The sequence below is a fragment of the Dasypus novemcinctus genome, chromosome 11, assembly GCF_030445035.2.
Source record: "Dasypus novemcinctus isolate mDasNov1 chromosome 11, mDasNov1.1.hap2, whole genome shotgun sequence".
NCBI classification, from domain to species: domain Eukaryota; kingdom Metazoa; phylum Chordata; class Mammalia; order Cingulata; family Dasypodidae; genus Dasypus; species Dasypus novemcinctus.
The window spans coordinates 1,851,892-1,868,255 of record NC_080683.1 but is presented as its reverse complement, the minus strand read 5'-3'; the positions used below and the strand labels follow the sequence as shown (position 1 = coordinate 1,868,255).

General features: G+C 42.0%; 1 pseudogene; it reads right to left on the bottom strand.

Annotated features, from left to right (window-relative positions):
- Window positions 1–14,515: 14,515 nt before the first annotated feature.
- Window positions 14,516–15,344, bottom strand: LOC101439135 (RNA-binding protein with serine-rich domain 1-like; annotated as a pseudogene).
- Window positions 15,345–16,364: the final 1,020 nt, after the last annotated feature.

Sequence of the window (16,364 nt, the reverse complement as noted above, 5' to 3'; positions counted from 1 at the left end):
AAAGTCTCTTCTTTTATATTGTTGCTGCCTCCCTTCACCCCTCCTCCTAGCCTTTGTTATCTCCCTTTTCCAGCCGTTGCTATCCTTCCCGCCAGTTCCGTCCACTTAGCCAACTCATAATCTGCCCCCTTTCTTAATCACCGCCTACTTCATAGCTGCCTGCACAGTTCCGCCTATCCACTACCGCCCCGTAGTTTACCCGCCCCAATTCCTACCCCTCCCTTGACCCGACCTTATATAATCAAGTGTATTTCCACAATAAAGTGGACTAGCTCATTCTCACAGGCTGTCTCCGTGGTTTTTACCGCGCGTCCCCCACGCCTGGAGAACCTAGGCCTACCTACCATTTATTCCTTTTTTCCTCCAATGTACAAGGAAATATTTTTTTTAAAAGAAGCATGTCTTTCATTATTCATTGGGCAAAATTGTTACACTTTTCCATAACTGTAGGCCTCTGGAAGTCCTATAATTATGAATCTAATTGCAAATCCCCTTTCTCAGTAGCTTTCAGAAGATGATTTCTAGCTGTTCTTTATTTTAAAATATAATGTCAGGATATATGTTTGCTTAGAAATCACTACATCACAGTATCAATGTTTCAAAAAAAAAAAAAAAACCAACCAAACAAACCAACAAAAAGCTATTCCAAACCTCTAATCTCTTATGAGCTCAAAAATTCAGGTTACTAAAGTTTTTGTAGGATACTGTTGTGGGCGATTAAGGCAGCATGCATAGAATCTACCTTTCAGCAATGCCAGTAACATGGCCGCCCGGACTGATACAACAATAGCTTAGGTCACCCTCTCCCTTCTTTGTGGAACTAGTTCACACCAAAAGTGCTTACCCGCCTGTCTGCTTTCCGCCCTAGCAACAGCAGCTGCCAACCCCAGACCGCCACCTATCCTTCCCTGCCACCCCCCTCCTCCCTAGAGTATATATGCTCTGTCCCCTCAATAAAATTTTGCAGCTTGATCAGAATACTGTCTTGCTGTCGTTCTTTGTGTCTCTTGTCCCATACCATTCTTCCCTCATAGGACCTGGAGTCTCCGTTGATCATCCCGCTGGCCGGGACAGGATACTTTATCTTAAAGTTATTTATTCATGGCATTAGGTTGTTTATTTATACATCACTGAAGGGATGAGTTTGTTCAAAAGTACATATGGTTATATCCTCAATGTTTTGTATTTATGGAAAGCTATCTTTTCCCCAGTGGAGTCCTTTAGTATTTTCAGTCAAAGGACAAATGAAAAATGTGCATTAAATGAATTTTGCCATTTTATAATAATACCAATAATGTATATTATTGTATTATAAAATATAATGGATATTGATATAAATACATAAATGTAAATAAGGGATGCGTTAAGAATTGTGAACCAACAGTAAAGGATGTGCAGGTGCCTGAAGTCTTCTTCCCACAGGCACCAAGGAATGTTAACTGGGGTCTGGTGGGTGGGAGGATGTGCTTGAGGGCCATGCCTGCAGGCACACAGGCATCTATGTCAAGACGTTCCCATGCACAAGTTGCAAGATTGGCAAGAGTTCTGAGATTCAGAAACCCTTAAACCCTGCCAGTGGAACCCAGGAGAGGATGCTCTGCCTAATGTTGTACTGTACCCAGGACCTGGTGTTGTACTGTACCCAGGATCTGGTATGCATTGTACCCAGGGCCTAGTATTGTATTGTACCCTGGGAGAGGCTGTTGCTAGCATGCTCTACCCATGTGTTGTTCCAGTTGGGATTCTGGTTGACTCTTGAGTGGGACTTCACAGCCTTGTGAAAGAACAGACGTTGGTGTGTCTCTGGTTTGGCTAGTTTATATATACATGTATCACTACTTATTTTCTTTTTAACTCTCTGGTGGCTTGTGAATTTCCATGATAGTTGGACCCCTGTTTGTTCCTTACAAACCACATATTAGTCATAGTTACTAATAAGCAGCTATTTCTATGTACTATTTTAACTTAAATATGTATTGATTTAGTGAGTGATTGTACATATACTTTCATTTTCCCTTCATGTTATCTAATTGACCTATTTCATGAACTGAATAAAGCTCTATTTTAGTTAGTATTCTGAGTTTTTGCCTCTTCCTTAGCAGAACAGGTATTATTGTATTATAAATATACCAATAATTGAATGTGCCCTTTACCCAATATCTCATAGCAATTAGTGACAGAGACTTTTTAAATTTTTGCAAGTTTCATGGGCATAAATGTTGTTCATTGCTATTTAATTGATTTACCTGCATAATGAATTTTATTGTTAATGAAAAAGGCTTTTTGCCTCTGTGAATTGCACATTTCTGTGCATTTTGATCATGTTTCTATTTTGTATGTATTTAGATGTTAGCTTTTCTGTCCATTTATAAGAAATCTTTATTCAGAAGATGATATTTTACATCATACCTGTTATAAATTTTTCCCAAATCTTTAATTTACTTACTTAATGACAGTTTTTAATTTCTATAATTAATCCATTTTAGATAATTTGATGTTTTGGTGTAAGATCAGTGTCCATATCTTTTCATTCTAGATAGATAACAATTGTAAAAATCATAAATTACATTCTTTCTATAACTAGTTAATTGACTCTTTTTGCTCTATTAAAGCAACATGTATAGGGAAGTGGCTGTGGCTCAATCATTTGGGTCCCCATCTACCATATGGCAGGCCCTGGGTTGGGTCCCCACGATTGGCTTGCCTGCACAAGGTGGAGAGCTGCTAGCCAGCAAGTGCTGCAGAGAGCCAAGTCAGCAAGGTGACACAACAAAAAGGGAGACAAGTAAACTAACACTGAAGAGTGCGCAGTGAATGGACACAGAGAACAGACAGCAAGCCACCCACGAGGGGGGCCGATAAATAGAAATAAATACAGACACAGAAGAATGTGCAGCAAATGGACAGAGAGCAGACAGCAAGGAAGCCATGGGGGCGGGGGGGGCAGGGGGGAATGAAAAAAAGCAACATATATAGATGGGAGCTTCTTTAAAAGTTTCTTTAAAGATAAAGATAAAATAGAAAAAATAGAAAAGAGCAGTATATATCAAATGGTATATTTTATTTACTGTTTCTCTCATTTGTTATCCCCTTTATAAATTCCTAGGCTAATTTGATTTAAATGTTTTATGTTTGCTTAGGAAAAATAATACTCTGTTTTTCTGATACTTGATACATGAATTAGTAAAGTGTTGACTCTCTATGTATATTTACCTTATTTTGTGTTTAAATCTGTAGGCCCAATTTACCCTTTAGTAACTGATGGATAATTTGTTTATCTCTGGTTTTATTACAAATGCTATAGTAAATATCTGAGTCCAAATGAAAAGAGCAGTAGCCAGTAACTTCCTATACTGTCAGGAAATATGCTTGCTTAGAAATCACAACATCACAGTATTAACCTTTCCCAACAAAACAAAGCAACAAAACTAAAACATAAAAAGTCATCCAGAAATTCATTTCTATGAAAATTGAAAAATTATACAAAAACATTTTGGAAAGGTGTGTTCACACCAGTCCTCAAACTCAAGAAGCCTCAGAGGAACAAATCCCTATCTACATCCACACCCACTGTCCATCTGATAATCTCCATGAGTGTGCAGTGCTGCTCATGGTTTGTCTGTCCATTTCTTGCATTTTCATGACTAAGCATGGACCACCATCACACATGATGCAACTCTCTCTGCTTTTAATGTAGGAAAAGCCTTCTTAATTAGCTTAAAAATTAGGTCTTCCTCTAGCAATATAAAAATATCTTAAAGATTTTATATGTATTAATGTAAGTTTAACTGCCCTTCTTTAGGCTGAACTGTCTTCAACAGCTACATTCTGCTTGTGAATTTTAAGGATCCAAAGGCTTCACAGTTCAAAGCAGTCAAAGCTGATTTACAGTTGGCCTTTTGGCTTCTCTGTCATTATCTGCATTGCTATATCTTTGCAAGCTTCTGATCAGTTTGAATTCAGTGTGTTATGATTGCAAATAAACAAAAGCTGTAACCTAGATATAGATCTCAAACCAGATTTTCTCTTCTTCATTTAGAAATTGTGGCCACCCCACCACCTTAATGTTGGATGTCCTAAAGCTAACAGAATTGAATGAGAATTCTATAACATTCTTGGATACTGATTTTCTGAATCAATTTATTCAAGTTATAGATTTAGCTGGCATTTAAAAAATAGCTCAAAAAATTTTTAATCCTATATCTTAGACTGTATTTTAAGCGCAGCTGGGTTTCAAACAAACAAAAAAAACACCTAAATTTCTCAACTTTATTCTCTATCTTCTGCTTATAAAACAATTATAACCAGTCTCTTAGTTTATAACTAAGTTCAGGAAGCACATAGACCACTTGCAAGCTATCACATTGAAGGGGTTGATCAAATGATAATGCAGAGACCTGACTTGCTATCTAGGTTATCTTGCTGTCTACCACCTTGGCACTAAGTCAACATCATCTATTTTCAATTTCTGTTATAGCAGTGCCACTTTACATATTATTCAGTATAATTAATACCAGCTGCTAATAAAAATTCTTATCATAAAACATAAACATGTATCACTATGCTGATAGTTAGGAAAGGTAATCCCAATAAAAAGGAATAGGAAATGCAGAAAATATAAGTGATCTCTTTTGGTTACTATATACATGGAATATTTGTTCCATATTTTGGCTTTCAATCAACATGTGTCTTTGAATTTAAGGTGAGTATCTACCAGATAGCAAATATTTGGGTCAAGTGTTCTTATCCATTTTGCCAATCTCTGTCTTTTGCCTTTTAATACATTGAGAGTTAAAGTAATTACAGATAATGCAGGAGTTTCTTCTGCCATTTTGCTATGTGGTCTCTATAATTTTTCACCTTTTTTTTGTCCAATAATTCTTCTTAAATATCTATTTTCATTTTCTTTCTGTACAATTTTGAGTTCCTTCTCATTTGCTTCCATATATATTTTCTGAAATATATATGGAGGAGGTTTCTATATAATAGGAATTATATGGAATATTTGGATTATTGAAAATGGTAAAATCTAAGGCAACAGAATATAAAAGTTTTATGGGATAATATTAAGCATATAAATATACAGATTGTGGGAGTCCTAGAAGGAAAACAGAGAAAGGGATAGAATGAATACACAAATAAATAATGGCAGAATATTTCCCAAATAAAGATATTAGTTACACTTGTATTCAAGCAGCCCAATGAACCTCAAACAAGATAATCTCTATGAGAACCACCCCCAGACACATAGTTGTAAAACTGTTGAATGTCAAAGACATGGAGAGAATTCTGAAGGCTTGGAAGATATAAATAATTAATGATACACAAGAGAATCCCAATAAGATCAAGTGCTGATTTCTCATCAGAAAACAAGGAGACACGATGGCAGTGGAAAGAAATATTTACAGTGCTGAAAGAAAACAACTGTCCACTCATATTTTTATATACAGCAATAGTGTCATTAAAAATTAAGGAGTGGGGAAGTGGATGTGGCTCAACTGACTGGGTTCCCGTCTACCATATGGGAGGCCCTGGGTTTGCATCCCATGACCTCCCTGTTAAGGCAAGCTGGCCCACACCTGCGGAGAGCTGACGGCCCACACCCACAGAGAGCTGGCACAGCAAGATGACACAACAAAGGAAGACAAGCAGACACAGAAGAACGTGCAGCAAATGACACAGAGAGCAGACAGCAAGCCAGTGGCAAAGGGGATGGGGATAAGTAAATAAAAAATAAATCTTTAAAAAAAAATTAAGGAGCGATTAAGACATTTCCAGGTAAACAAAAGGTGAGGAATCTCAACACTGCTATATGTGACCTACAGACAATGCTTAAAGGAGTCCTAAAACTTGAAAGGAAAGGACACCAGACAGTGGATTGAAGGAGCATAAGACCTCAGGTAAAGGTAATACAGGTAATTATAAATGCCATTAATATTTTTATAATATGTAACACCACTTTTTACTTCTTAATGTTCCTAAAATGCAAATGCATAAAAAGTAATTTTAAATCTATGGTTATGGATATACAATGTTTAATGATATAACTTGAGTAAAGGACAACAAAGAGGTGGAGGGTCACAGGAAAACACTGGGACAATGTTTGTTTATACTATTGAAATTAATTTGGTATTAAATCAAACAAAAAAGTTACAAAAAATTAAACAAAGAGGAAAGTAGGTATTAATGGAAAATTTTAGGGACAAAACTACATAACATAAAGACAAAATAGTACAATGTCAGAGAAAGTTTTGCATAATCAGTAGTTACTTAAAATGCAAGTAGAGTAGTAAGCTTTCCAGTCAAAATACACAGCCTGGCAGAATGGTTAAAAACACATGCTGGTGACAATGTGGAGAAGCATGGGAAAAATACTACTGGTGTGACCTCTGGACTATGGTTAACAGCAATACTGCAATATTCTTGCATAAGTGCCAAAGATGTACTGTATTGATAATGGGAGAGTATGGAAAAAGTGTGCCAATTGTATGCTATGGACCATGGCTGGTAGTAAAAGTCTGATGATATTATCCCATAATCTGAAACAAATGTTCCACCATGGTGTTCTGTGTTGGTGAAAGGGTCTTGTATGGGAATTCTACACATGTGCATGATTGTATTGTAATTTCACAACTTTTGTAATAAAAATATCCTTAAAAAATAATAATATGGTGGCTTGGGGAAAGTATACCAATTAGAAGGTAAGATATGAACTATAGTTAGCAGTAATATTTTGATGACACCCTTTCATAATTTGTAACAAATGTTTAATAACAATGCAGGGTGGGGGTGGGGTGATATATGGGATCCCTGTATGATATTAAGAATGTTTGTTTTGTAAGTTCACAACTTTTACTGTACACTCATTGTTTATGTATGTTCATGTATAGCTGACATATTTTAACAAAATTGTTAAAAAGTCAACGCATTAAATAATAAAAAAAACACCAAAAGGCCCCCACATTACTCAACTATATGCTGTCTATAAGTAACTCACTGTAAATTAAAAGACAAATAAATTTAAAGTAAAATTATGAAAAAAAATTTCCATTCAATTAGTAAAAAGAGAATGGTGCAGCTAAACCAATATTAGTTAAATAGGCTTTAAGTTTTAAAAAGTTACAAGGAAAAGGGCACTATATACAGAAAAAGGAATGAATTCAACAAGAAAACATAATGATTATAGATATACATATTCTTAACAAAAGAGTACAAATATATAGATCAAATATTGTTACGTTTGAAGGGAGAAATAGATGGTGCTTTGTTAATAGTGGGAGATGTGAGTATACAATTTTGATAAGTTATAGAACATTTAATCAGATTATTAGTAAGGGAATAGGAAACTTGAATGATATCTAAACCAACCAAATCTTAGAGACATATATAGAATAATTGCTGTAACAACAGAAAAAACTACACATTCTTCTATAGTGCACATGGGTCATTCTCAAGTATGGATCACAAAACAAGAATAAATTTAAAAAATTTTAAACTTCTTCTGCAACCACAATGGAGTAAGTTTAAAAATTTAAAAAAAAAGAGGAAGAATGATGAAATTCATCAATATGTGAAAACCACACAACAAAAACAACCAATTGGCTAAAGAAGAAAGCACAAGGGAAATTAGGAAACATCATGAGATGACTGAAAATGAGAATGAAATATAACAAAAATTATGGGATTCACAAAGTCAGTGCTAAGCAGGAAATTTTTTACTGTAAATGCTTACATTTAAAAAGAAGATAAATCTCAAAACAGAGACCAAGTCTTACAAGTGGAGGATCTAAAACAGGAGTTCTTAACAAGGGGTCCAATGATAGCCAGGCCCTGACCTCAGCAGACTTCAGCTCCTACACTCTGATTTATTGGACTTACTCCACTCAGCTAACATGGAGTTGAAGAAGGTCAACCACCACACCATGGAGCCTACAGTGCCTACGACTGAAAGCAGGAGGATTGCATCCAATATCCATGTGGAATCTAAACCCCCTCTTGACATAGATGTGGAATGGACACAACCAAGCCAAGGTCCACAGGAAGGAGGACTACTGTAAGGATTAGAGTGGACTTAATGATATTCTATTCATGAACTATTGTGGTTAATAATTGAGAAAATGTGGCATTGAAGTGGAAAAAGTGGCCATGGTGGCTGCTGGGTGTGGGGAAGGGGAGGAAGAGATGAGATGTAGAGGCATTCTCCAGACTTGGAGTTGTCCTGGGTGGTGCCCCACGGACAATTGCCCGATGTTGTATGTCCTCCCATGGCCCACTGGATGGAACGTGGGAAAGTGTGGGCTATGGTGTGGAACACGGGACATGGGGTGCAGCGATGCCCGGAGATGTACTCACCAGACGCAATGGATGTGACATGATGATGGGGGACAGTGTTATTGGGGGGGGAGTTGTGAGGTGGGGGCGGTGGGGGCGAATGGGGACCTCATATTTTTTTAATGTAATATCTTTTTAAAAAATGAATAAATTGAGTAGAATTTGGGAAAAAAAAACAAGGGGTCCATGTGATAGAATTGAAATTCAGAGAAACATTGTTCTTGTGGGGTTGTGTTGGTGTGGGTGTGATATATTTATTAAATAATACAGTATGGTGGGCATTTAGTAAGGGGTCCATGGTTTTTACCTGACTGGCAAAGGGGTCCATGGAACAAAAAAGTCTAAGAACCCCTGATCTAGAGTGAGAATTAAATTTACCTCTTAATAGCAGAATTAGGGAACTAACCAAGGTTAGAGTTAATGTAATTAAATAAAGTATAAAAGAGTAATAAAATCAGTAAAGCCAATAAAGTCAATAAAATTAAAAACACTTATACTACACTGACAAAAAAATAGAAATGAGGCAAAAACTATATATTGATATAAAATTGGGGCCATAAATACCAAAACCATAGGAAAAAAAAAACTATTATGAGAAGATACTATAAAAAATTGTACACCAACAAATATAAACTGTAGATGAAGTTGGCAATTTCATAGAAACACATAAACTACCTTCAGTAACTTCAGAAAAAAGAGATCACAACAGAGTAGTAACAAGAAAATGAATCAACAATCAAAAATTTCCCCAAAATAAATATACCAAATGTTATCTACAGACCATAGTTAGTGGTGATATTCTGATGACGTTCTCATAATATGTAACAAATGTACCAAAACAATGTAATGTGATGGTAGAGGGGTGTTGTATGGGAATTCTGCACAATGTACATTTCTGTTTTGTAAATTCACAACTTCTCCAAAATAAATAAATAAATACAATTTCCAAAAAGTAAAAGTCCAGGAACATATTGATTCACTATTGAATATAAAATTGAAGTTCAGGGAACTCATTGTAGGAGGTCAACATCCCCCTAATAACAAAGCCAGAAAAAGACACCGAAGAGAAGAAAATTACAGAGATAAATCTATTATGAACATAAATGTAAAAATCCTCAAGAAAATAATAATAAAATGAATCCAACAGCAATTAACAGGCCGTGATCAAGTGGGATTTATCTCAGGTAAGCAAGGATAGTTCAACATAAAAAGAAATCAATGAATCCAGTACACCACATTAATAGAATGATGGGGGAAAAAAAACATAATCATCTCAATTGACAGAGAAAATACTTGACAAAATCTAGAGTTACTTTCTGATAAGACACTTAGAAAACTAAGAGTACTTGGAAGTGTCGTCTAAATGCCAAAGGTTATATATGAAAATATCCTCTAAATGACAAGGACAGCTAATACCATACTCATTGGTGAAAGACTGAAAGCTTCCCTTGAAAGCTGAGGAACTGGACAATTATGTCCACCATAACCAGTATTTTTCAACATTCTTCAGGACATATGAGCCAGAACAATTAGGCAAGAAAAATAAAGGACATCCAAATTGGAAAGTAACAGGTAAAACTTCCCCTATTTTCATGTGACATTATCCTATAAACAGAAAACCTTGAAAATGCACAAGGCTTCTAGACCTCTTAAACAAGCTTAGCAAAGTGATGGGATATAAGAGCAACGTGCCCAAAAAATCAGTGGTATTTCTGTGCACTAGTAATAGGCAATATGAAGAGGAAATCAAGAAAATACCATATAGGACAGCAAATATAATAATTAAAAGGTAGAACTAAAATACAAGCAAGGATTTAAGGTACTTTCACTTTAAAAAAGAGCCAAATGTTTCTAAAAAAAAAAAAAGACCTACATAAATTGAAGGACTTTCCATGTTAATGGGTTGGAAGACTAAATACTGTTATCAGTTCTATCCATGCATTTTAAGACTTCAGTACAATCCCAATCAAAATTCCAATAGCATTCTTTACCAGAAATGGAAAAATCCATCATTGCATTTATATCGAAGGGAAAGGGACCTCGACGAGTGAAAAACCTCTTGACGCGCGTGGCAGGCGGGCTGGGAGGAGGCGCCCGGAAGGGGACGGGGAGGAGGTGGAGGAGGTGGAGGAGGTAGGGGAGGTGGGGGAGGTGGGGGAGGTGGGGGAGGGGGAGAGGGGGGGAGGGGGAGAGGTGGGGGAGGCGGGGGAGGGGGAGGCGGGGGAGGTAGCGCGCGGAACGGGCGGGGGAGGAGAGGGGGAGGGGGGAGGAGAGGGGGAGAGGGGAGGGGGGAGGAGAGGGGGAGGGGGGAGGGGGGGAGGAGGCGCGCGGAGGAAGCGCCGGGGGGCGCCTGGCCTTCCCCAGCCAGCTTAGGCCACGGCGCGTGAAGGGCGGCGCGGCGCCCGAGGGCGCGGGCGGCGGGTGGGAGAGAGGTTGTTAGGGTCTTCGCCCACACCCGGTTTTGCCCCCAGAGCTCCTCCCTGGAAAGCTCCCCGCGGGCAGACGCCGCTGACCCGCCCGGGCCGGTGCGGGCGGAGCGCGCAGCGGGAGGCGCGGTGAGGCTGCGGGGCCCAGCCCGGGCTGGAGCCGAGGCGGTGCGCGACGCCGGCGGCGGCCCCGGGGCCGGATGCGCCCCGGGGTTTGTGCTGTTCTGAGCCGGCACTCGGCGGGCGGCGGCGCGGGGAGGCTCACCCGGGGGCGGGCGGGTCTGGCGCCGCCGCCGCGGGGGCTTTGTGGACGCGGAGGCCGCCCGGTGGAGGCGGGAACACGGCGGGGGCGCCCGGCCCGCCCGACCCGATGGGGGCTGCAGGGGAAGGGCGGGGTCGGCTCCCGCCGAGATGCCTGCGGGAGGGACGGAGACTGGAGAGGAGGCGGCGGAGAGGGGAGCGGGAAAGAGCTGGAGAAGGTGGAGAAGGCTGCGGGCTGCGCGGGCCGCCCGGGGCGGCGGGGAGGGAGTCTCGGCCCTCGTCAGCCTCCGTTGGCCGAACCTCCCCGAACTGTTGATGGGTAGAGCGGCGCCCTGGAGGTGTCCTGGCGCCGAGGAATGTCAGCGAGGCTAGGGAGGGCGTGACAGGGGCGGGCCAGCAGGGTGGGCGCCCCAGAGCCGCGGAGACTTCCCTGTCCTTGGAGCTTGGGTGTTCGTGGGGAGGGACAAGGCGGTCTTGGCGTCTCTCCGAAGTATCTGGAGGCGAAAGCCAAGCTCCTTCCTCCCTGGCCACCCAGCGTGCGACCACAGCCCGGGATGGGACATTTGGGGTGAGGGATGGGCCGGTTTCGGACTCCACCTCGGGGCTCTGAGAGTGGGAAGCCAAACTGAAGGGTAGCTGGGAAACTCTGCGCCCACGCAGCACCCAGGAGACAGGAGGGGATGGGCAGCCACAGGTGGTCCCTGTGTCCTGCAGGCAGAGGGTGGCACAGGCTCGGGGCTGCCCAGCCAGCAGGGAGCTGCTGGGTGAGGGGAAACTGAGCTCCATTTGGGGTTGAGTTGAGAAGCTAAGAGGTGCAGGAGACCTGACTCCCGGGATGTGCTGTGCTCCCGTCTGTTTCTGTCCTTCCTCCCCCACCAAAGGAACAGGAAGGAAAACATCTGCCAGGATTTGTGCTCTGTTCCTCAGGCGGCCTCAGCTCCCATCTGGTGAAGCCAAAGCAGCTTCTAATTGGGCGACTGGCAGGGTGGGGAGGGGGTGGGCTGAGGCCAGCTCTCACTTGCTGGAGATGGACAGGCAGGCCTCCTGCTGGAAACCCAGGAGGTGGGGAGAGGGGGGAGAACAGCCTCCCCCAGCCAGGGGAATAGGGGCGGCTCCCAGCCGGCCTCGTCACCATCTTCAGGGGAGATCTGGGTCTCCCCAGGCGCCCAGGCCTCTGGCAGGCCCCACGCCTGCTTCCCGCCAGCGTGGGAAGGGCTGTGGGCCCAGTGTCCTCTCCTGCATGAGAAGGCCAGGGGCTCCTTTCACTGCCCACTACTCCTTTATGGTCCCTCCAAAAAGGAGCCCTGGACACGGGGGTGGGCAAGGCTGTGGACAGGGCACTGAGGTCCCCTTGCTAATGGGTGCTGTTGTTATCAGGAAAGTCACCTGTGGGTGACGGTGGCCTGACCCACTTTCCTGGCCTGGTGCCCTTGTGGGGAGAGGATGGAAAGAGAAGGGCTCGGCAGGGGACTGAGCCTTCTCTGGCATTTTCCTTCCCCTGGGCTGGCTCAGATGTAGGCTTCACCTTCCTGCCCAGGAGGTTTCCCTGGACCTGAGATTGGGACCTCATTGTTTGGAAAGGATGGAACTAAAGGCTTCCGTACTCAAGGGCTTGGGATCTGCCAAGATCTGGCCACCCAGGATCTCCCTGAAATCCACCCTCTCCCCCTGTGGGAGACAACAAGCGCCAGTGGAAACTTAGAGGTCTGCTAAGACAAATTCCACCCAGGCTGGGACCGCAGTTTCCCTCGCTAACTCCCCAGTTCCTCCCTCACTCCTCATTCTCTCCTTCCCTCTGCCCCCTTCCTTCACTGTCTCTCCTTCACTCTTCACTCTCTTTCCTCCTCAAGCATTTCTTCATCTCCCTTTCTCTTCCCCTTCTTCACCCTCCTCCTCCCCTAGATTTCCCCCACCCTACCCCAGGTCTCTTTCTACCTTGACTCTCTTTTGCAAACTGCAGCTGAAACCGCAAGCAAGGCCTGTGAGCAGCCTGCGAGCTCAGCTCCCAGCCTCCTGAAGGTGTGTTGTGGGAAAACAGTAGGAACGTCGTTTGAAGTTGAAACATTTCCATAACGCAGACAACTTGAGTAAATGGAACACCGTCTGGTCAGCACGAAAAATGTTTGCGTAAGGAGGCATTTGAACTTTGTATTACCTATACCTTATTGTAAATTTTGCACCTGTCCCTAGTTATAGTAAATAAAAACAGCTGCTTGTTGGTTCCTAAATAAATACGATGTGGAAACTAGGGTCGAGGCTCTCAGTCAGTTTCAGAAGCTGTGAGTCCCCTGGTCCCATCTTTATTTCCTCTCTTGTGTCTTTCTTTCTGTCCTTTTATTTCTTCAGTTCTGCATTGCCCTCACTTTGTGCAAACCTATTGCTGAGCTGGTCTCAGCAAAGGTGGAAAACACCCACTGTTCTTTGCTGCATCCCCTTTGCAGAAGAGCCAGACTGGCCCGACACTGCATTTCCCTGGCTCTCACATCCCTTGCACCCTGCCATTTACTCACAGTGCTCCTCCCACCTCCCGCCATTATGTTTGTATTTCAAAGGAAAAAGAAAATCCGTTGCTTCTTTTTTTTTTTTTTTAGCAATTTATCTTATTTATTTATCTCCCCCACCCCCCATTGTTTGTGCTGTCTGTCTGCTCGCTGTCTTGTGTCTTCTTTTTAGGAGGCACCAGGAACTGAACCCAGAACCTGAACCTGGGACCTCCTATGTGTAGGCAGGCACCCAATTGCTTGAGCAGTGCTGCTTGAGCCAACTGCTTGAGTACAGACAGTTCTCAAATACCGTAGCTCAGGGGCCTCTATTATCAACATCTTACATTAATTATGGTCATTTGTTACAATTGATGAGTAAAATTAATATATTATTAAATAAAGCCAGTAGTTTATATTAGAGTTTATTCTTTGGGTTGTACACTTCTCTAGGTTCTGACAAATAATTTCTTGTATCCTCCATGACCATATCAAACAGAATAGTTTCAATGCCGGAATATGAACTGTGTTCTATCTATTCCTCTCTGCATCTGTCCACCTGAACCCCTGGCAACCAGTGATCTTTTTCCTGTCTCTATAGTTTTGCCTTTTCCAGAAAGCCAAGTAGTTGGAATCATAGTATCCAGCTTTTTCAGACTAACTTCTCTCACTTAGAAATATGCATTTAAGATACTGCCATATCTTTTTGTGGCTTATAGCTCACTTCTTTTTCTTTATGCATAATAATCCATTGTAAGTATGTTTCATTGTGTGTTTATCCATTCATCTATTGAAGGACATCTTGGTTGCTTACAATTTTGGTCAATAATAAAGTCTCTATAAACATCAGGTTTTCTGTGGACATAGTTTTCAACTCATTTGGGTTAATGTTTTAATTCTAGAAATGACTTTTTACTTCCTCTCACAAAGTCACTGATAAAATATGAAGACCCTGCTCCATCATGAGGAGCTAGAGCTGGAGCGGTGTCTGTGGTGGAGGTGGCCAGCAGACCAGGATCACTGGTGCACAGGAGACCTGCGCCCAGGAGAGCAGGACCTTCTCAGCTGTGGGGTGACGTGCACCACACAGGAGGTGGTGGCAGCATTCTGCTCAGAGGCCAGGGGCCAGCGCAGCTGTGGCAGTGATCTCCTGGGCATCTATCTGTCCTCCATCCATTTGTTTCAGTGCCTTCTTAACTTCATTCTCAACCTCAGTGTAAGTATAGCTTCTAGATAGATGGTGATGCATCCTTTCCATCAGAATGTCAATTATTTTAATTTTCCCCCAAGTGTAAAATATCTCCATGATGTAATCCTTGATCCAGTACTACTGGTGAACCTACCAAAGTACACTTTGGTGGGTTTAGGGGAAGGACTCTGCCTTTTCCTTTCTTTTCATCTCTTTTAGATGGTTTGGATTTAGAGCAGGAGTGTTACTTATTATCTTGGATGCACCAGAAGGTCTTAGAACCCAAGGACCTGCAGGAGCTGGAGAGGCAAGATGTGCTGGAACTGCCTGATTGGCTTGAGGCTTAGGAGTTACTGAAACCACTGCTCAACACTGTGCTGGTGCTAGAGCAAGAACTGGAGCTATGGCTGGAGAGAAACCTGGTACTGCCTCTCCCGTGGAAGCACTGTGACTCTTTTGAGGTTTATCCCTGTCATGATCCTTCGCAGTCCAATCCTTGGTGGTCCCATTATCTTTAGAGGACTTATCAGAGCAGTCTTTACATTTGAAGGAGCCATCTTCCTGCCTGTAACTTCTCCTGTTCTCCTCAGCTGCCAAGGATGGTACTGCTCTAAATTTCTGTTTTTTAATTTTTAAAAAGATTTTTATAGTACCCATTCCAGTGGGTGTAAAATGATATCACATTATGGTGTTGATTATCATTTCCCTAATAGCTAGTGATGTTGAGCATCTTTCATGTGCTTTTTTGCCATCTGTATTTCCTCTTTGGAAAAATGCCTGTTCAAGTGTTTTGCCCATTTTTTTTGCCCAAATTTATTTTTATTTTGCATACATAGGAAACAGGATCCTATCAAAAGAGCAGTGGACTTGCTGGTATTCTACTATAGAACAACTGTAGCTCTAGCAATGGAAGAAATTGTATCATTGATGTGGAGACCGTGGTCATGGGGGTTGCTGAGGACAGGGAGAGGGAAGAAAGGGTGTGATATGGGGGCTTTTTTGGGACTTGGGGTTGTCCTGAATGATATTGCAGGGACAATTGCAGGACATTTTATGTCCTGCCATGGCCCACTGGATGGACTGGGAAAGAGTGTAAATTACAGTGTAAACTGTAGTCCATGAGGTATAGCAGTGCTCCAAAATGTAGTCACCAAATGCAATGAATGTACCACACTAATGAAAGAGGTTATTGATGTGGGAGGAGTGGCGGAAGGTGGGGAGTGGGGTATGTGGGAACATCATATTTTTTAATATAACATTTTGTCTGATCTATGTATCTTTAAAAAAATAAAGGACAATAAAGAAAAGAATAAAAGGAGGAAATAAATGAGCCAAGTGTTGAAGAGGAAAAGCAGGCACAGGTCTGCTTCAAGTTTACTCCTAATTACCAACTCTATAACACTTTAACACACCAAGGGTTGGAACACTCTCTGAGAGGTGGGTATAATCCATGTTGAGGACAAAGGAAGCCAGAACAGCTGGGAAATGCCATCAGAAGTGGAATTTGAGTTGTGGGAGTTCTTTATGTATTTTGGATATTAAGCCATAAGAGGATATGTGGTTATCAAATGTTTTCTGCCACTGAGTAGACTGTTTTTTCACTATCATGACAAAGTCCTTTGAGGCACAAAGCTTTTTTAATTTTGAGAGGGTCCTGTTTCTTTTTTCTTTTGTGCT